Here is a 22,337-nt window from a genome sequence, read left to right as displayed (position 1 = left end):
CCCTTCCCCCTTTGTCAGTTTGCAGGCACTTTGCTGATGAGCCCCCACCTCCCTTAGTGAAGCACTTACAGACAACCCAGAAAAAGACTGTGCCTGTAAAGTGGTTAAGTGCTTGCCAGGGAACAGTTGAGGGGTGAGCTGCAGTCTGTGTCCTTCCCTTTTTGTGTCAGCTTGCATGCACTTACGGAGGAGTCGTGTGTGCTCCTGACAACCTGGGCTTGCCAATGTGCCTGGTCCATCAAGCATTGCTCTCACTTTAATTGAGCTATATTAGCTTTTGGTGATGTGACCATTGTTCCGGGGTTGGCTCTAATCTAAGGGCAGCATTCCAGAAAAATGATTATGTCCAAAAGGAGCAACACTTCCTCCCCCCGAAAACGCTTTGCCACTCTGAAAAGCACAAAGTTTGGTTCTATATTCTTGGGCAAGCATTCAGCGGAATTCCAGTGTTCCAATTTCAGGAAAACCACTCTGTAATGTTCCCTGTGTCAACGTCTGTGATCTACAGCTAGCATATCTAGGAAGAAAAGAATCAATCTGTGTGTTTATATAAATAGCTGACAACAGTGGAGGCCATCAGAGTAGCTAGAAACTATAGGACCTCAAACCTGCGCACCCCTTCTTGGGGAAATTTACCCTGGCATTGATATCTTCCTTTTTAACCTGTTTTTTGTCCAACCAGCTCCATCTTCAGGGATGGCCTCCAAAGCCTGTTTCTGACTTCTCATCTGTCCAGTGTTTTTGTAAAAAAAAAAAAAAAAAGGTGTGGGGCGGATGTGGGGAAATCATGGAACGGGCCCTGGTGCTTTAAAGGGGACCCCCCCATTGTATGTTTTTTTTCTGCAAGCTGAACGAGAACTTCTTCTGTATACCCTTGTGCTGCAACAGCGTAATAATACTGGTAGGTGGCAGCAGAAGAAGGAGCTCATGCGGATGGCACCTGGGAACTGAGAAGGCTGCCATGTGGGGAGAGATGGATTCCCAAACATTAGATGGTGTAACGGGCAAAGCTGAGAGGCAGCATCCCCGTCCTACCAGTCTGCATGGTGAGTGACTCTCGGTCCATTCTTATCCACTCTGACAGACGTTTTAGCTTTTAGAGCACTGTGCCAAGAGAAGGTTTCCGTTGGAGGTGGAGGGCTGGCGCAGCTGTTCATAATGTCACAAGTAACTTTATTTGATGGCATGTCATTTCTTCAAGAATTTCTCTCTGTCCGTGGCAACGGTCTTCTCATGTTAAAGATATTTAGTGGTTTCTTTCAAAAATGCTGCCTGATAGATGTAGCCATTCCAAAGGTGCGCCTTTTCTCTAGTCTCAGTACTTCTCATGGAGGTGAAGGGAATTTCTGAATAGATATATCACCTTTGGTACAACTTGAAACATGGTGTCTCTGAGACCCAGATTTTTGTCTGAAGAAAATCAGTCCTAAACACAAAATCACCCTCTGTGAATCAGGTAACAGAAGTTAGAAATAATGCTCACTGAAAGGAAGTTCATATCAAGAAACAGTCTTGAAGCAGGAAGAGAAACCAGCCTGTGGGAAACTGAAAGATACTAAACCTAGATTTTTGGAGGCTTTCAGATTTTCCTAAAAGTCTTTTAAGAAGTGATTAAAAAAAACTCCTGAAAGGAAACTTGTTTAGCACACATAATACTGCAAGTGAGATTTCTGTCAGTTACTTTCTGATTGTTATTAGTGTGCAACAAAATCATCCTGTTTCGTTTGAGGGCTGTGTAAAATTCTGCATAACCTTCTGGTCCTACTCTGAATATGGTCTGCAGCTTTCCTTAAAGCAAGAATAATCCCTAGACAAGAGACTGGATGCTTCAGTGGCAGAAAATCGTTAGATTCCACTTTGTATTTCTTCTGCCCAGTTGCAGAAGTTACCTCGATGAGATTTTATGGTGGGAATTCTTATGCCGCTGCCACATGTGAACCTGACCTGTGGGCAGATAGAACAAAATACTTCCTGCTTCTGAAGAGTTCTTTGCTTTTATGAAATATTGAACTAAAACAAGTGTTTCTGTTCTGAGGAAAGTCATGTTTTCACATCCCTGATCTGCGATCAGGTCATTGGGTGGTCTTGGGGCATTTGCTGCCTCTCAGCCTCGCCCACCTCACAGGGGCTGCTGTCAAGGCCAAAGGGAGTGGGCTCTGAACTGCCTGGAGGAAGCACAGGATGGAAATCTGACTGCCTTCCAACAGAGCTGATGGTTGACCTGCTGGCCTTATCTGTTGAGGAGGAGGGTAGAAGTGGTACATGTGCTCACAAGGACCAGATTTTAGACCAGGAGTTGGCAACCCACGGCTCCGGAGCCGCATGTGGCTCTTTCGTCCTCATACTGCGGTTCCGCAGTGGCAACGCCAATGCTGGCAAGTTGCACTTGGAATGCGGTGAGCGCGCCTCCTTCCCCGCCCCCTCCTCCTCCTCCCTCCCTCCCTCCCTCCCTCCAGCGTCCTTTCCCCTCCTTTCCTCGTCTGGCGCCTGGGAAGGAGAGGAAAGGATGCCAGAGGGAAGGAGGGGGTGGGGAAAGAGGCGCTCTCGCCACGTTCCAAGTGCAACTTGCTGGCGTCGGCATCACCGCTGCTATCTATCACTTGGCTGAAGGCGGGGCTTGGGGAGGCGGGGCCAAATGGCTCTTTGAGTGCTAAAGGTTGCTGACCCCTGTTCTAGACTTTAATGCTGCTTACAGCATGGTGCCTTTGAAGGTGCTCACCGGGGATCTGTAATATACATGGGGTCTTCAGTTTTTCAGCCAAAGTGTCCATAGAGCGTAGGGCACCTTCCTGCAGCATTGTTTGTTTGCCGTGTCGTCTTATTGTTCGGAGTCCTCTTCATTAATTGCGGGGAGATTGTGCATGTTTAACAAGTTGGGGGCTTGAACCAGCCTAGCACCCCTGGAAATTAATTGGAACATAGCAAAGCCAAGACACTTCTCCCCATCTTTCCCTTTTGCTTTGCTCTGAAGCCTGTTTTTTCTCCCTGGTTCCTAACTGAGGGAACAAAAGTTAGTGGTTTGGGCGAGAGTAACAATGTAAGCAAATGAGGCCAGCTTCCTTGATGACAAATGGCAAAAAGAAGAGGTATGACCATAGTATGTCAGCCACAGGATGGAATAATTCAGCAAGGCGGCATTCTCCCTTTGAGGCAGGCTGTGTGAGTGTGGGGGTGTGTGTGTGTGGATCATGAGAAGAGCCTCTCCCCCGCTTTTTCCATTCCAGTATCTACTGTGTGTGGATTGTTATTGGCACCAGGCAGTGTTTTAAAACTCATATTTCTTGAGCAGTGTTTTCCTCCATTTTTGTCTTCTATTAACTTTGGATTTTGTATTTCTTCTGCAGGTGGTAGTTGCATCTTACCCCAGTCCTGACATATGTGAACTTGCTGGGAGTCTTTTTGAAAAAGACAAGTGAAACTTAAGTTGGGCGGGTGGGAGGGCACTGCCCTGAATCACTGCATCATCTCACACTCCACTTAATCCCTGTTCACACTCTGGAAAGCCGGCTGGCTTTTAAATTTCCTCTTTTGCGCCTTTATGAACATGTGTAGCGCAGTGGCTGCAGTGCCCAGCTGAAATCTGGGAGACCCAGGTTCATATACCCACTCAGCCTTGGCAGAGTCCTGCCCCATCAGCCTAACCCGCCCCCACCCCTCCTCACAGGGTCAAGTGAGGCTAAAATGGATGAGAAAAGATGTTATAGGTCACTTCAGGTCCCCCTTGAGGAGATCAGGGAGATTTAAATGAAGTAAATGAGTATCAGTTAGAAAAAGAAGAGCCTGGAGCTTAGCTAAACTCTTCCAGTTGTATTTGTTTAGGGCAAGCTAGGCCATTGGGAAAGGGATGCATCGTGCTATTTTGCACAACAGCTGCATTCTTAAAACCTGGAGCTAGCTGGGTCAGCGGAATTTAATGTTTCTTATGTATGAAATGTCATGAATGCAGTTTGCTCTATTCTGTACAAGCAGTCAAGGGATAGTCAAAACAAATCTAACACATTTAAATACTTTTAGAGTCCCAAAATTCTGCCTTTCGAGCGCCCCGGTTAATTTCAACAAATATCAATCACTGTGGGAGGGGTGGCAGCTGCCTGTGCAGTGGGGCTTCATGCCTGACAATGGGACAGTTACAAAACAGCGCGTGTGTGTGTGAGAGAGAGAGGCCTGAACTTGTTTTCCCCACATTCCCCTCCCAATCCATAGAAATCAGGGTTCCTGAGGTGCTAGCCATATTGGGGAAATGGCAGCCAGGGAGGGGCTGCCAGGGAGCAGAAGCAAGAAGAGGAAGCCATCAGGACCCTCCCTGCCACTTCTTGTGGCATCTTCCCTCACAGGCTTTGCAGATGTCTGCAGACACAGGTCCTCTACTTGGCAGGTAGTTTCTGCAGCACTGGGTTGACTTGTTGAAATAAAAGGAGAGCTCTTTCCAGGGTTTTTCTTTTCCAGCCAGCACACATGAAATGAAATGACCTGTGTCATCATAGAGAACAGCAAACCATAGCCCAATGCTGGACTGGTTGGATCTTTGGGTGAAATCCACTCCCTTTCTCCATTGCCTTTGTCCCTGCCTGACCCTCTTCCCTGGTTTCCGTCTGTCCTTACTGTTTGATGAGGTTTTGTTCTGAGCTCATCCCGGATGCCATCATGCCTCTGTGGTTCCTCTTTCCATCAAGCCACTAGCACTTCATGGCCCTGTTTGTATCCCCACTTCCTACATTGTCCCATGCACGTTGCCTTTGGGGTCCTTTGGTGGTGACATGCCTTTGCTGCAGGTGAAGGTTTGCTAACATCCAAACGGGTTTTTCTGGTGCAAGATGAATCATCTTGCATTCTGTTGCTGACACATTTATCTCGTGTGTGTGTGTTTGTGTGTTCTCAAAGCCAAGTGCAGCTACCATTGCTAGTTTTGGAGTATGCTGCATTTGCTGGGCCCTCTTCCACTTCACCCTCTGAAGCAACAAAAACTTTGCCCTCATGACGCATTTCATGACTTCCTGCCTATGGTGCAGTATTAGGAGCGTAGACCAGATGGTTGAGAGCATCCCAGCTTTCTTCTGTTCCCTGTCAAAAGAAATTCTAGGTTGCAGAAGAAATTTACATAGATGAATTCACTCTCTGTTCTCATGTTAGAATAAGAGGCACATGGTACACTGTTGCCACTGGATAGGTTGAATGGTGTTAATTCTTCAAGACTCCCTTCTTCCTGTGAATAGTTCCCCTTTTACGTCTATTCTATTATGTATTAGGCCTCTATATTCCCAAGCGGTAGCCGTAGCCGTGTGAGTCTGTTATCCCAAAACAAGAGAGAAACCCGGTGGCACCTTGAAGACTTGACAGCATTTATTCCAGTATGAATAAATCTTTTTCAGATGCATTGGAAATAAAATTTGTTTTCCTCATATTTGGAAAATTTCAGGAGGGGGAAATGGAGGAAAATTTGTAGAAAGAGAAGCCTAGTGTTATAAATTAGATGTGATTCTTTGTGTCCAGTGGTTAGGTTTTTAAGATTCAGCACATGAGAGGTCAGAGATTCTGGTCTCCTGCTATGAAGACAGAAGTGCAATAAAGTAGAGTAAATAAGAAACTAATTAAGAAAGAAGCAGCCTGAAGCAAGAAAATTAACTAAAATTAGTAAAGGGTTATAATATGAAATGACATCATGAGAATAGTCCATTAAATTTTCTGAGAGGTGTGTCTTGTTGGGTAATTAGAAATTATAATGAGGAAATCTAAGTCATCTAAACTAGGATGACTAAAGGTGGTTAAATTCCTGATGAGGTCTGATTCAGAACTTTCACACTATATTTAAAGTAGTTGGATTTTTAAAATTCAATTTCCAGTGACATTGAGATCTATGACTGTATGTCCAGGAAGATTCACCCTCTTTGTTTCTGAGTAGTGTGATTTTGTACTACAGATTTATGCTCACTGATTCTCATGTTGGGACTAACACATTTGCCAGTATATGATAGTAGAAAGGCATTGGGAACACAGTTTAAACTGGATGATGTAAAAGTGGATAATCCCCAAACGGTGCAGCTGGTATTTTTAAGTCCCAGAATGGCATTCCCTGAGTGCCAACAGGGACAAAGTTGTCCCCCAGCTGCCCTGCAGAGTTACTAACTGATTTGTCTCCCTGTTGTGGTCCAATGTTGATGGTAAGAAGCTGTTCTAAGTTGCCGCCTGCCTGTAATTTAAGAAAGGCCAGACCTGTGAGGCCTATAAAAGAGGAGCACCCTGAGCCAGGACACTGGTCACTGCTAGTTCATGGGAGTAGTTTTGATGGTTGCTGCCTTCCACGGGTCTGTCTGGGTACCAGACAAACTTTGTTGGTCTGCTCCTTTACTACAATGGGAGGGTGTAGTCCCAAAAGATGTTTGGGTAAAAGGACCAGATTAGCATCCCCATCTGAAAGATGGGGAAAATGTATTTGTAACATAGTGTTGGACTGTAGACCAGGTGCTGGGCAGTAGTTGTCTGTGGCGTTTCACCTGATTGGAAGGAAGTGTCCATCGAGGTGCCTCAGGGCTTGGTTCTGGGCTCGGTACTTTTAAATACTTTTTATAAATGATCTGGATGAGGAGGTGGAGGGACTGTGCATTAGATTTGCAGATGACCCTGAATTGGGAGGAGCAGCAAACTCCTCAGAAGGTTTAGAATTCAAGAAGATCTGAACACACTGGAAAAGTGGGCAAATGCTAGCAAGATGTCGTTCAACAAGGATAAATGCAGAGTTCTACACCTGGGTAACAAAAATGAAAAGCATGCATGAGGGATACACTTCTGGGTAGCAGTGTGTGAACAAGATCTTGGGGTGGTCATATGAACGGCCAGTATGATGATGCAGCAGCAAAAAAGGCTAATGTGGTCTTGGGTTGCGTATCCACAGAGGCATCACATCCAAATCGCAAGATATTATAGTCCCCCTAGAAGAGAAGAGTTTGGATTTATATCCTCCCTTTCTCTTCTGTAGGAGACTCAAAGGGGCTGACAATCTCCTTGCCCTTCCCCCCTCACAACAAACACCCTGTGAGGTAGGTGGGGCTGAGAGAGCTCCGAGAAGCTGTGACTAGCCCAAGGTCACCCAGCTGGCATGTGTGGGAATGCACAGGCTAATCTGAATTCCCCAGATAAGCCTCCACAGCTCAGGCGGCAGAGCTGGGAATCAAACCCAGTTCCTCCAGATTAGATTAGATATGCTGCATTGATCCGGTCACATCTGGAGTACTGTGTGCAGTTCTGGGGGCCTCATTACACAAAGCCTGTGGGCAGAAGGGAGCAGGTGCAGAGGAGAGCAGAGCAGAGGGGCCTGCAGACGGGGAAAGGCTGAGGGACGACGTGGGAATGGAGAAGTGGAAACTGAGGAGGACATAATTTGTCTCTTATCTGGAGGGCTTCCACTGAGTGGAGGGCAGGGAGCCGTTCCTGTTGGCAGTAGAGGATAGGACTCGCCCTGAGCCTGACCTGGTTGGGAAAGAGCAGGGTTTAAATTAAATAAATTACACACACACACGCGCGCGCGTATGACAATGAGAGTTCTTCAGCAATGGAAGCCGCTGCCTGGGGAGGGGGTGTCCTCCCCCTCTCACTGGCAGTCTTCAAGCAGCAACTGGACGATCACTTGTCAGGGATGTTTTATGCGGATGCTGCATTGAGCAGGAGGGTGGGCTAGGTGGCCCCGGTGGCCCTTTCCAGCTCTGTGATTCTGTAGCTATTGTTGCGTGTTTCAGTGGTAGCTGGGGGCACCTGGGGGCACTTTGGTGGGCAGTTCGTTTTCGATAGAAAGCAGCATTTATGTCTCCACAGCAGAGCTTTGCCGGGACGTCCAGGAAATGTACCTCTTGTGTGGGTTGGGCCATGCTGAGATGGCCGTTGGGGTGAAAATGGTTGGCGCCCTGGTGGAATCTGAAGAGCTTTCTTCCTTGGAACCCAGAAGATGAAAATGTGATCAGTACATCCAGACGACAGGACAAGAGAGAGGAGCTGAGGAAGAGTTGCTCTGTCAGCCATGAAAATGTCCACGTACAGGAGGGTGCCCATGAATCTGTGCCATTAATCTGAATATGTAAATCAAATGCAGGGTGGTGTGACTGAGGACAAAAGAGCAAAGTTGAGTCGGCAAGTTTGCAGTGGTAGCATCTGGGTTTGTGATGACGTAGCCCATCTTTGTGGGGGACTTGGTGTATAGAGACTCAGCATTTACTGTGGTTGGCAAGTTGATGTTTTCCAGGAGGCTGTTAATAGACTGTAATTTCCTCAGGAAGTCAGTTTTGTCCCATAAATAACTAGGGACTGAGAACTGGGTGCTGCCCTTTCAGTTTTCACTTGGGCCAGCGCAGACTTGTTTGTCTAATGAAATTTGATGTTGCACAGTTTTATTTGACTTTGATAAGTCTACTTGAACTGCTGAATTTTGGGCTTTGGCTTAAACCGATTCCTGATTCCTTGGTCAGTGTCCCATTAATGGAAACCTATACAGAGAATACACTGGAAAGCCTCCTCATTCTACCCCTTTCTTTTCAAGCACAGCTGTGCTTACCCCGCAGACGGATGGGTAGCGAAAGCCACACTGCCACTCCAGCCCTACTCTGATGACCAGCTTTGGGTGGAATCAACAACGCTGCCGTTTGCCTTGGAGTTGAAATGCCCTCCCGGAATCCCTGAAATCTTTTTCTTCCAACCGTGTGATAGTTGTGGAAGTTAGTTTTGGGGATGGTGGCATGCAGAGGGCTGCTGAGATCATATGAAACCTTTATGGATATTGTTCCTTTGTGAAATATTTTCACAGGGTTTTGATGCTAGATCAGCAGCCCCAGATCCTGCCGCTGTTTCACCACAAGCCAGGTAATGCCTCCAGAGGGCGGGGAAGGGCCTGTGGGGAGCAGCAGACTTTTCTAAGATGTGCTCATGTTCTCTACTGTGCCTCTTTCTCCCCACCCTGCATCCACCCCACTCCCACCGATGAAGAACCATCTCTGTGGCTAATCTCAGTGTCCCTGATGAGTCTTGGGTGGCCACCAGCAACGAAGTCGGCTGCTACCAGGGTGGTTTTTGTGATTCTTGTTTCTCCATTTCCCCCCTCCCCCCACCTTCTAAGCACTTAGTTATGATAACTATTTCTATCTTTCTTCTTGTCTCTGATTTGTCTCTGTAGGGTTTGTAATACATCAGGAGACCTTCCTCCTTTTCATGGGCTTTGGCTTCTCTGTCCTCAAGAAAGCAATAAGCGAGTGGCAGGATGCACAGAACCTTACACAAAATGGCAGCAGCATAGTGATGCACATAATGGAAGATGCACAATAAAATTTGGATGTTTAATTTGTACGTCTGTGATCCTTCTCTTCTCTAAGTGTGTTTGAAATGCAACAGATTGCCCCCATAGCACTCTGGGATTGCCAGCAGCAAAACCCTTTTGAAGTTTCATTTCCCTTGTATTTTTTTAAAATGCCAAAGCACTTTCCAGACATAGCAAAGAAAATAATTCAAGAGGCTCTTTGCTAAATTACATTTGCACTCTTCACAGAATGTATTGACGCGTCCACTCCTTTCCCTGGGAGAAAGTCTAGCAAGAGCAGCTTGTCCATGGCACAGAGGATACCCAGGAGAATGAGGGGCTCTCCCTTGAAGCCGAGGCTGGCCGGCCACCCTCTCGTGGCTAATGAGGTCCCTCTTATGTCACCCACTGGCTGGGCTGCAGGCCACCCTGGAGGTCATCTGTGTCTCGGGCTTTGTGTGTTTTGCTTTGCAGGTGTTCTCCTTTTAAAGTGACGTGGCCCTACAGTGATTAGGTACCAAAATGTGCGCTCTGGGTAGCTTCCATTTACCACTTGGGTAGCATTGTGGGCATATTCGTCATTTGGGACCGATGAGGAATCGCAAGAAATTTCACTTCTCCTGTGAGCTTCGCCTACTCCACGTAACACGTCACTTTCTGTGTATCGTAATTATAGCGCCCAAAAGGAGGCTTGCGGGCACCCATCCCCCGCCAGCGGCAGCGCTGGTTTTCATGCCATCAGTATCCCTTGTGGTCTGTTTGGGTTTATCATGTCAGCCTGGATATGGGACCCATGCAAAGCACACGGCCGCCACTGCTCTCGCCCTCTGCTGCCTCGTCGGCTTCCTGGCTCACAGTCTGTCAGCTTCCATTAGTTTTTGTCTTTGATAAACAAACTGCAAGGCAGGAACGGTGGCTGCAGTCACCATATGAAGAGCAGCAGGGCTCACATTGACGGAATGCCTCACAGCCCCTCTTTAAGAGCATTGGCAAAGAAACCATGTGATGGGTGGCCTAAAAGTGGCTGGATGGTTCAATGCCAACAGTTCCCAAAGTTGAAGAGAAGCGGGAGCTGTATCCTAGCATGGCTTATATTAGAATGAAACTTTCCTGTACTTAAGAAGCTTGCAAAGTATTCACCTGAAGCTTCCTGAAATATATGTGAGATTTTTACATTAGCATGCCGGAGTGTTTTGCTGTCAGCGATCCTTGCAAATCTCTTCAGCCCCACAGCTCTCTTGTGCAGGAGTGATAAACACGGTCGCCCACGTGTTGTTCCATTGGCTCAGTTCTTGGCCGGCCTACCAGCCATCACAGCAGAAAAGCTAGTTGTCCTTTTCTTTGTTGGGGAAAATGTACATATTACTGAGTGATCTTTTCTATGTAGCCACTGAGACTAGGTACAGGATGCTGCGAGAATTCTGTTCACCCAGCCTGGTGGAGTGCTCTGTCCAGTGAGACCAGGGCTGTTCTCGCAGGGCCTGTAAAACAGCTGTTCCACCAGGCGGGTGGCTGAGGCAGCTACTGTTTTGCCGTCAAAATGGCCCCGTCTCCCCTACTCCTCCGTTTCACTGTGGTTGTTAATCAGCCATTTTGTCTAATGAGGTCCCTTTTATGTCACCCACATGCTGGGCTGCAGGCCACCCTGGAGGCCCTGGAGATTTCTTACAGCACTGTGGTTGTTCTGAGCCCAGAACAAATGGGGCACATATAGAAGGGAATTACAGGAAGTCCTTGCAGGCTGATTGGATAGACTTGGACACAAGCGACTGGAAGCTGATGAAGAGCTGTGTATGACTAGTAAACTTCCTCATTAAAAAAAGATGACTCAGAGCACACATTTATAACCAAGTTGCTGCCCACGCTCTTCTAAATGGCTCCCTTTTATACTCACAATGTAATGGCACAAATGCAGGTAGGTGCTTATCTCACCTTTGATTCTCAAAGATGCAGAAGCATTAGCTGTCTTTGGACCTGGAAACCTTAGGAGGTGCAAGGGTGAGATATTGCATTTCATGAAGTGAATAAATGGGCTACATAAGGTGGAAAGCATTGCTAACCCACACCGGAAAACTAGAGCAGGCAGTCCCCCCCCCCCCCCCCGCTCCAGGCCCAGTGAAGTCACATCTATGCCCTCTCCAGCCCTTGTAACAAATCAGTTTGACACGCCTGCACCAGCAGATTTTGTGTTACCAGCACAGGAATGGGTGAGAGTCCAAGTTTGTCACAGGCAGGACCTCCTCTGCAGGGATGCCTCCCTAAGCGTGCTCAGCCAACACACTCCTCGCCCCTTTCCGGCTTAGAGCAGGCGAGGACCCTCCTGGACGGCCGCCACTGTGGCTGCTGCAGGACTCCGAGCCTGTCCCCTGCCAACAGACATGCCCTGATGTGTGGCCAGTTTTGAGGCAGGATGAAGCCGGGTGGAATGAACACTCAGAATTCATTAAACAAATGCAGTAGCAGTTGAGTAGGGGGAAAGCTGTAAGGACTGGGCAGAATTAATATAAGGGTGCTGCAAAGAAGGTGGCCAGAAAACAACTCCTTGACAGCTCTGCTGGTTTCAGCCTTCCTCTCGAATTCCTCTCTGCAAAGCGCCATCTTCCTTGCTGTTGGGATTGCCCACCGGAACAAGCCTGCTTGGTTATAAATCATGTGAATCTGTGCATAAGTGCATCCACTGGCTAAGCAGATGGAATAGCTGATGAACTTTTTGCAGCCAATATTCTGTTCCGGTAGATTGCCGATCATAAAACGGTCACGGCATGTCCTGGTAAGGCGTATTTGGGAGAGCTGAGCTGCTCAGTTCATGTATTGCTGAAGTGAAATGTTTCATTGAAGGTTTGATATTTTCACATGCAAAAAGATTCCCTGCACACACCACACAACGTCTGTTGCGGGTTGGCTAGGGAGGGGGGATTTGCGTGGCTTAAGCCACAGGAATCCTTAGAGATGAGTTAATCAGTACAGGGAATGATACGGCCAAAGTGTTAGGGTTCAGAACACCATGGAGTTCAATGTGATGGATATGTATGCACTTAAACTTTTCCTGCTTAAGTGCTTAATTAGATGAAATTTCGTTACTTGGTTTATCATCTGGGGAGGGACCTCAAAGATATAAATGCCCTAGAACTCATCCTCCACAAGCAGCCATTTCCTGCAGTGAAACTTGACACCTGTAAAACTGGGAGATCCCCAGACGCTACCGGGAAGTGGGCCACTTTAGTTTACAGATTACAGTATCATAAACTGATGACCCGCTCTGATGATCTTTGCAAGGATTGCTTGACACAGACCAGCCCTGACTGCAGTTGTGGATGCGAGTAAAGTACCATCAAAGTGTAACTTGTGGTGAGCCAGGCAGGGTCTTCAAGGCAAGAGATGAACAGAGGTGGTTTGCTGTTGCCTTTTGCTGCATAATGACCCTCTTATTCTTTGGTGGGCTCCCATCCATGGACTGACCAGGGCTGATCCTGCTTGGCTTCGGAGATCTGGTGAGATCTGTCTAGCTGGGATCATCCAGGTCAAGGCTGTTACTCTTAAACTGCAGTGACTGTTTCTTATTTGGTGCACACCATCAATATTGCTTCCCTCACAGTGAACCAAAACTGATTTGCTCAGTTCATTGCTGGGAAATGCAGTTCCACCCTCTCCTGTGTCCCAGGTAGCATGTTCTTGTTTTTGCTGCAATTGCTGTGTGTACAATCTGGATATTAACACACATTTCCTTCCCTGCATGTCCAAAGCACCAGAGTTGGGAGAAACCATAAGCTTGTGCGTTGCTGAGAAGGCTGCCTTCTTTGATTAGTTAGTTTGTGCATGGAGTGACTTGGGTGAGGTGACCTTTCGAAATCTGTTTCCTCTTCATCGCTGAGAAATGCCACAAGCCAGAATTCGGCCTCTGCGTTCTATGAGGTGTACAGAATAGCCTGGTGTTTTGTTCTGAGAGTTGCTGACAGCGGATTTACTGCAGAATACAAGCCCATGGATTTAATTGTACACCAATAATATGTCTTGCAAGCATGCCAGGGATGGAGGGCTGGTTGACTTGGTGTTTGCCCTGTTGGATGAGCAACAAAGCTGGAATGGAGATGAAGCTGGCCTCCAGCTCTTTATTCCATTGGGAGATGTTGGTACCAGGTGCTGCTATTTCAGCACTTCCGCGCCCCAGTGTAGGTTCCATTGTGCCATGCCACAGTGCTGAGGAATTGTGCAGTGGCGTACCTAGGCAAACTGGAGCCCTGGGCAAAACCTGAGTTTGATCCCCCCCATGGGCAGCTACCCTCCCCCACCGTGACCAAACAATGATTTTTTTCCACCAGGTTGTTTCAAAGTCACCATCACATTATAGAACATCCCCCAACACACAAATCTGAACACAGCAATGGGCCATGCCCACAGCAGAAATATTTTTGAAAACATTTTCAAAATGCTTTCAAAATGTTTTACTGCTGTTATTAAAACATTTTATGGTGTTGTATCTCGCCCCAGTGCACCTCATCTCTCAGTGCGCTGCAAACCGGAGGTGCGTCGAGACAAAGCTTTTTTGCCCCAACGTGCTTCCTGCCCCCCTGCACAGCAGAGTGCCTGTGGATAACCAGCCGGTGCCCTGAGGCTGCCCCCCCCCCTGTGTCACCAGGTCCTCCTCTCAGCAGCAGAGTGCAGGGCCAGCAGACATGCAAAACAGAGCTCAGCTGGGGGAGGAGAGAGCAGGAGAACCTGGTGCCGGGAGTCGGATTGCCAGGTCCCGGTTGGGAAACACCTGGAGATTTGGGGAGGGTGGAATTTTGGGAGGGGAAGGACCTCAGCAGGGCACGAGGCCACAGAACCCACCCTTCTGGGGAGCGGGCCACTGTCACCCAGGGATCACTTCTAATTGCAGGAGATCTCCAGGTACCAGCTGGAGGTTGGCAGCCCTTAGGAGGACAGCTACCACTGCACTAAAGAAAATGGTAAGAAAAAGTATCTGCATACACACACACACACACACTCAGAGCCCCGGTTGCCTCTTGACAGTGTGGTTAAGAGTGGTGAGACAAATAAAATGAAGACAGCCCATCCATCTGTCCGACTCTGATAACGTTTGACTGCCATAACCCCTTTGTCCTGTTCCCACAGTTGCAGCTGTTGGTTTCAGAATCCTTGAGCACAAGAAGCAGCATTTTGGAAAATCCCGGTGGAAGCGAGGCAGTCTTCAGTGCGTCGGCAGCTGGGTCAGGTGGGTGCTGTTTTGCACCCACTTCTGTGCAGCTCCCATGACTCTGGATTTTCTTTCAAAGCAGAATGAATCCTGGTTGAAGAACCATGACCTGTTCTTAAAAGGAAGGTGTGATGTAGCAAACTGAAAACATTGCTGTTAGAAGGATTCCTAGGCTCTGCCCTACGCACATGTGTGCGTTGGGGACATGAGAGTGAGGGTTTTCACTAACTGGGAAATACATTTATTTAAGATGTTCATATTTACCTCACCCTGAGCAGACTCAAGGGAGACAATCAGTTCAATTAAAATTCATTCTTTCATTCGTTCAATTGCCACCCAGCTCTTTCTTTCCCAACACATCAGGGTCAGGGAGGCTTCCAACTATTTCCTCAATCATAAAAACAGACATATAACATTGAAATCTTAATTAATAAAGGTCAATTTTGCTGAAACAAGGGCTGAATCTAAAAGAAGGGCAGGCCAATTTTAAATTCTGATACAGAGAGAACAGATTAAACTGGAGGATAATGTGACAGAGGAGAAGGAAAGGAGGAAAGAGAGGCCAGCAGGGTCCAAACGGTTGCTGTCCTCAGTCCTCTGAACAATAAAAACCTCACTAATTTAAATTGAAACCCTACCCAACGACTAAAAGCTCTGTCAAGCAAGCACTGAAGAGCGTAAATTGCTGCTAGCCAGCAAAGACTGGGCCCACTGTTGCAGTGGCATACCTAGGCAAACTGGAGCCCTGGGCAAAACCTGAGTTTGATGCCCCCCCCCGGGCAGCTACCCTCCCCCACCGTGACCAAACAATGATTTTTTCCACCAGGTTGTTTCAAAATCACCATCACATTATAGAACATGCCCCAACACACAAATCTGAACACAGCAATGGGCCATGCCCACAGCAGAAATATTTTTGAAAACATTTTCAAAATGCTTTCAAAATGTTTTATTACTGCTATTCAAACATTTTATGTTGTTGTATCCAGTCCCCCTAATTGGGAAAAACAGCATCACTTTCAGTGTTATTTAAACTGGGGACCCCAGATTCTCCCTTTAAGGTGGATTTAAAAGGAGAATCTGGGCTCCCTTGTTTAAACAAGTGATACTGGAATCCACCCCCAAACAGCATTATTTTCATTGGTGTTTAAACTAGGGAGCCCAGATTCTCCTTTTAAGTCCACTTCCGCTTTAGTAGACATCAATTTCTGAGCCCACGAGGGACCATCAGTCAGAGTAGCATTGGAGATATTAATTTAAATGAAAACCCTACCCAATGACTAAAAACTCTGTCAAACAATCAGTCTGAGATTTTCTCCTAACTTACAAAGAAGGAATCCTCCTTTTTAATATACATTCTTGACTTAACTTTATCAATATAAAACCATACATCAAAACAGTAAAAAAGGACAAACCAATTAAAAAAATGCATAACTAATTTTCAAAAAGTGTAGTCCTAGATTAACAATGGATAAAATGGATCTGAATTTTCAACAATAATATAATCATTTCAATTTTAATTTATACCCCGCGCTATCCCTGAAGGGCTCAGAGCGGCTAACAACAAAGTAAAACAGTTATAGCAGCAGTGGCGTAGGAGGTTAAGAGCTCGTGTATCTAATCTGGAGGAACCGGGTTTGATTCCCCGCTCTGCCGCCTGAGCTGTGGAGGCTGATCTGGGGAATTCCGATTAGCCTGCGCACTCCCACACACGCCAGCTGGGTGACCTTGGGCTAGTCACAGCTTCTCGGAGCTCTCTCAGCCCCACCTACCTCACAGGGTGTTTGTTGTGAGGGGGGAAGGACAAGGAGATTGTCAGCCCCTTTGAGTCTCCTGCAGGAGAGAAAGGGGGGATATAAATCCAAACTCTTCTTCTGTAATAGAATAAACAGCAATGAAACAATGAGATACATTAAAACTAAAAATAAGGATCAAAATTACAGATGACGACTTAAATATAGCAAATTTAACAGATCAGGGATAACCACAACAGCAGCCCTATAACAATATCTCAGTACATATTAATATGAAATCCAGTCTATAGCAACACATCCTATAGCAATACATCAATAACCAGTGCATTAACAATAATACAATAACAATAATAGTATATTAACATGTTGGAAATATCAATACATGGACAGTCAATACATTTACAGTAAAAGGTAAAGTTTCCCCTTCAGTCGTGTTCGACCTGGGGTACCACTGCAAGCAGTGATTTTATAGGCAAGCCATTTGTGGGGTAGTTTGCCATTGCTTTCCCCAACATTTACAGAAGATTAATACATTTAAAGCAGTATGTTTAACAATGTATTAATACATTAACACTACATCAGTATGACTAAAAACTACTCCACGCTAGACCATAACTGCTGCAAGTGCCAATCTAATAATACTACCCATTTCAACCTACCCTTGTTAACAATATATAATATATAAGAGAAGCTAAATAAGCTAGTATGAGCCTAACAGTTAAGCCACAATTAAAGTAACAGTAAAAGAGAGGATAATTGTGCACAAGCCCAGAATGGAAAAGGCTAGTCTCCCCACCCATGACCATTCCGCCGGGGGTTCCTGCCACCAACCCCCCACTGCGTCGTTCTTGATGACTGGTCTGTTGGAAATCACAGACAGTGCAAAGGTTCGCTGTTGTTCCTTGGTCACAGGCAGCACCTGCCAGTTCGGAAAAGTCCATGTCCACCATTTTTGCCAGTCCTAGTCCCAGTCTGCCGCTGCAAGAAAACCTCTGCCACCCATGCCTCACTGCTTGACTCTTTTCTACCCGGTTTCGTGGGGTATTCTTACCACCAGCTCGCTGTGCCTGAACTTGCCACTGTGGTACACCTTGCACTCGCTGCTGTGCAGAAGTCTCTGCCACCGACTCTCCCTTATGCGATTCACCAAAGGGGCCATCGTTGCAGCTGCTAGCTCCTTGCAGAAGCCGCACCTATCGCCATGAAGGGACTCCTGTCGCTGGTTCCCTGCCATTTAGTCTACCAGGGGGGCTCCTGTGACCAGCCCCCTGCCGACTGGGCCGCTGAAACTAGGCTCTGCACAAGCCAGAATTGATGCCCACCATCGGCTTCAAACACTGGCGTCCTCCGGCAGCTGCACAGCAACAGCCCAGCAAAAAGGGAGCCGGAGACATGTTGGTCTTATAGCATTGCAAACGTCATTGCACAAATGTCACCATGAAAGTTAGAATGACCGAAGGTAGTTCTTCCAGTTCAACTAAGTTTACTAAGTGTTAAAAAGTTTTAAGGGGTTTGAAAAAGGGGAAAAACCGGAGCTCCGTCTTAACTCTTCCGGGTGCCATCTTGGATCCTTCCTTGCTCCTATTTATAACTCACTAATCTCATGGTCTCACCTAGCATGCCTTTCAGCAGTCAGTATGCAGGTGAATTTCCTAAACAGTCACGAAGCCAGTCCATTAAAGGGGAGAAAAGGGATCTTTTAATAGCTAAGCATATTCTGCTGTAAGACATGGACCTTCACCCCACAAAAAACAAAATCAACTCATTTTGTGGCTGTCTGCTACAGCAGTATCACAACATCATCACACTGTTGTTGTTGTTTTTTAATGCTTGGCACTACCAATGAAAACAGCAGCAGCAGCTCAGGAGAAAAGGAAGTTGCTCGGAAGCAGAATGATCAGACGAGAGCAGCAAACAGTACTGATGACTCCATCAAAAACACTCCCAGTGTGTTCCAGAAACATCAGCACAAAAGTGGTCTGGCAAGACTGAGTCCCAACAGAGTTCCAGGGTCCAAGGCAGGTGTTCTGGTCAGCCAGGTGCACCCAGCTCAGAATCAAGAGGTAATCCAAAGGCAGATGTAATCCAGACAAATCATGATATAAATTTAAGGGAGAGAGTTCTTTCTAACTTATTTCACCCAGTGTTCTTCTGCCCTAATAACACCAAATTGTATATTCTGAATAAATATTCTGACAATTACTAAAAAAGAATCATTCTGAATGTAGTTAACTAGTAGTTCCATAAGGTGTGTCTGTTAAGAGAGAATCCATTTTGTCTGCTGTAATGCCTAGTAAAAAATCCTTTTTTCCTTCTCATGAGCTCAGTGGGTTCAGAAAGCAGGTATTTGTTAATTGGAAATGAGTGTGCTGTCTCTCTAAAGTCATAAGGCTTGTTAGAGGGTATGCAATCATCTTAATTAATTTCAACCAGCTGGAACTAGTCAGCTAGAGAGAGTAATTGGAAAACGTTCATTTCAGGAGAGGGGTAAATGTACTCTTCATCTAGAACTTTCTGACTAAGGCAGATTGTGATTGGATAATCACTTGATAGGGCCAGTCTAAACTATAAATTAGTTCTATCATTGTTAATAGTTACTTTCCTTTTCCTTGTTCTGTTTCACCACTATTTTGCCTGAACTGCTATTGGAACTCAGCACATGTACTGAAGATATCTAGTACCTTTTCCCCGCAAGTATTTCTTCTTTGGTATACTATACAGACTTCAGCTTTTGTTGTTTTATTTGTGTAACTGTTCTGCACCTTAATTTTGTGTCCACTTTTCTGCTTTTAAACCTATATTTTACAGTCTTTAATAAAATTGTAAAATCTATTTTGTGTTTGGCGTTCTGGTCCAGAGCCCACGGCTCGGCACTGCTGCCACCCCAAAGGCCAGGCCAGGCCCTTGACACATCCAGTGGCAGACTCGCTAGAGTTCCCCGGGAATCACAACCAATCTGCAGACTGCAGTGACCAGCTCCTGGGCCAAAGTGTCACCTTCAGAGAAAGGACTTCATCTCCTCACCCGTCGGTGGAGCTCGCCGCCCGCCCCAAACTCTGCCCCAAATCTCCAGGAGTTTTCTGAGCCAGAGCTGGCCACCCTCGCGGTGGAGGACAGGCACCTCCCCTGGACAGAGAAACCGTGAAGGAGAAGTTGGTGGGTGTGATTTGGGCAGGGGAGTTCATATTGTCGTAACAGAAGTAAAATACGGTCCAGAAGCCTTTGCGGCTGGCCAAAGTTTTCTGGTTTTAACATAGGCCAGGCAAGACATACACCCAGACCAATATAATTAAAAAACCCAGAAGAGAAAGACTTGATGTACACCCCTTTGTTTCTGTCTGATAGATAATTTCTCTAAGGAAAGGAGATTAAAATGCCAGGGTGCAAGCTGTTAGCTTTTTGTAACAAGGTCTGATGTAATGTTTCAGGAAGTTTATGAATTTTGCTGAAGGTGTATTAAAAGTTTGTTTAAATAGGTTATAAGGATTTAGAGACTAGCTATACTGTGTAATATTAATAAATATATTAATGGAATATATAACATTCTTGATTATGAATGAATAGAGAAAACTGTGCTCTTTGTGCCTTTGAAAGTTGATAAGCCTCCGCTTCACACTGTTTTTAAAAAGCCGAGTTGCCCAGGCAGAGGCGTGGCAAGGGGGGAAAGCGCCCAGTCACTGGTGCATCCTCCGCCCCGTCCCACCCTGGAACACCCTCGCCACACCCCCACAGGGCGCGCCCCCAGTGTGTCACGCCCCCCGCCCCTTCCCCCTTGGAGCTACACCTCTGTGCCCAGGAAGAATTCGGAACCTGTCTGAAGACTCCTACTGAGATTTAGCCATCTCCTTAAATGTGATATATTACATAAGGTGGGGATGGCCAGAATGGGAGAGAACTCTTAAAGGGCTAATTGGAAGTGCTATATTGGAGTGTAAAGTTTCATCATGACATATGTGAGATTTATGGTTTTGTTTTGAACAGAGATGTATTCTTAGCCTTTTCTTATAAAAAAGGACTAACGTTCTTTGCCAGTCCAGTCCTCTCCTGTTTGCCACTGGAATCTCTCACAAATAAAATGTGTTATCTGACGTCTCTTATCTCCTGGCATTCCTCGCCTCCCCCTGCCAGGAGGAAAAAGGTGGGCTGCAGGTTGCTTGTCGGAGCAACAGTATGAGGAGAAATGGTTCCGCAGTGGTGTGGCTCCTGCTTCAAGAAGATCTACAAAGGTGAGAACCATCATCTCAAAGTGGACCTAAAAACAAATTTGTTGGTTTACATGACAACTGGGGGTGCAAATGGCCATGCTGGCAGGGGCTGATGGGAATTGTAGTCCATAACAACTGGAGTGCCAAAGGTTCGCCCCCACGGACCTAGGAAATCCAGGCTCAAGTCATCCACTGTGCTTCAGAAGCTTTCTGGGTGACCTTGGGCCAGCCCCACCCTCTCAGCCAAACCTACTTCACAGGGTCATTGTGCAGAGAAAATGATGGAAACTGCTTTGGGTCCTCACTGGAGAGACATAAGTAATTAAATGTCCCACTTTTCTCCCCGCTGGGTCCACCTGAGCACCTGGAAAACAGTCGCCAGACGACGAAACTCTGACCTGGACCCAGCAATGGCCCAGTCCCCAAATGACAGCAAAGGCACAAACTAGCCCTGTTCAGGGTGTGCTTGTGTGTTTTTGCCTAAGGCATGCATTGAGTAATTCTGATTTCACATTCAATGCATGCACACCTGAATGTGTGATTGAAACCCCAGATACCTCCAGGTACTGGTCCCCCATCACAAAGTGGACCAGCATCCCCTCTTCCTCTCGCACAGATGCCTGCACAGATCAAGGCAGCCTCCTGTGTTCGTGTGCTTTCGTCACCCTCGTGGAACACAAGTGGGGGGGGGGGGGATGAATTTTGATCAGGCCTTTTAAAATTGTTTTTGCTTCCCCTGGTCTGTTGCTGCTGCAGTAGAGAACTGAGACGGGTTCCTTCTGGCCTGGCCATTCAGGAGCAGCTCTGTGTATTTGCCAAGTGTGGGTGAGGAATGGAAGGGAGGCAGTGGGCAAACACTTAGGGCAGCCCAGCCCAGCTCACCAACGCGTACAAGGTTCTCAAATGTGTGTCTGCTGCTGAGCCAGCGTCAGGAAGCCAGCAGGTGGGGCACCTGCTCATGGGCTCTGGTGGCTGCAGATTCCTTCTCACCCATCTCCTCGAATGCCCATGTTCACACCCTTCCGCTGCAGCATGGGAGTGCTTTGCTGCCTGTGCTCTAAGTGGCGTGTGCTGCCTAGCGCTGCTAGAGAAGGGCACGTGGGTGGTGCACAAAGCTCTCTGGCACCTTCCTGGTGCCGTCCCCACCTGCTCCCACTCCCTCGGGCAACTGGGGAAGGAGTATTCAGGCAGTATGGACAGGGTGACTGCACGGTCTGCCCAGTCTCCCCCCCCCCCATCCACACACACACCTGGGACTGGCCCTCGTCTGCCCGATTAACAAAAACGCCAGCTGTGGAACAAAGGGGAGATCAAATAGTCTCTCCCCCACCCAACTCATTGCACCTCCAAAACGAATGCTGTTCTCCCAGTTGCTTCCCCTTCTTCCAGAACTGGACAAGGAGGCTGACTGGCTTGGCCTAGAAGACTCGGTGAGTCCTCTCTGCCCCTAATTCTCCATGGTGCTCCCAAGCTCTGTCCTAAGCACAGACCCCAAGTAGCAGCTGCACCGTTTTACCCATGCACTGAATTGTCACCTATGGGTTGAGAAGTCCCTGGTGATTGGGGGAGGAGAGTTTGAGGATGGCAGCATTTGGACAGTGGGGAACATAAAGCCCTAAAGGCCACCCTCCAAAGCCACCATGTCCTGCAGCGGGATGGATCTCTGCCTTCAGGAGATTGATTGTAATTCCAGGGAATCTCTGGAGATCGGCAATTTACCCACATGGGTCCTCAGCATCCCAGACCACAACTGGAAGAGGAGAAATGGGGGGGGGGCATAGGACCCACTGAGGTATGTTCAAAGGGGGCTTTAATTAGCCAGCCAAGCAGCAGGGCCAGTGTCCCATTTTTGTGAGTTTGGTCGGAAGTCTACCATGGAGTCTTTAGTTCAGTCTCTGGAACCAGCA

Source organism: Sphaerodactylus townsendi, linkage group LG07 (genome assembly GCF_021028975.2).
Source record: "Sphaerodactylus townsendi isolate TG3544 linkage group LG07, MPM_Stown_v2.3, whole genome shotgun sequence".
Lineage (NCBI taxonomy): Eukaryota > Metazoa > Chordata > Lepidosauria > Squamata > Sphaerodactylidae > Sphaerodactylus > Sphaerodactylus townsendi.
The sequence above is the reverse complement of the archived record's forward strand: the minus strand, read 5'-3'. Positions refer to the sequence as shown.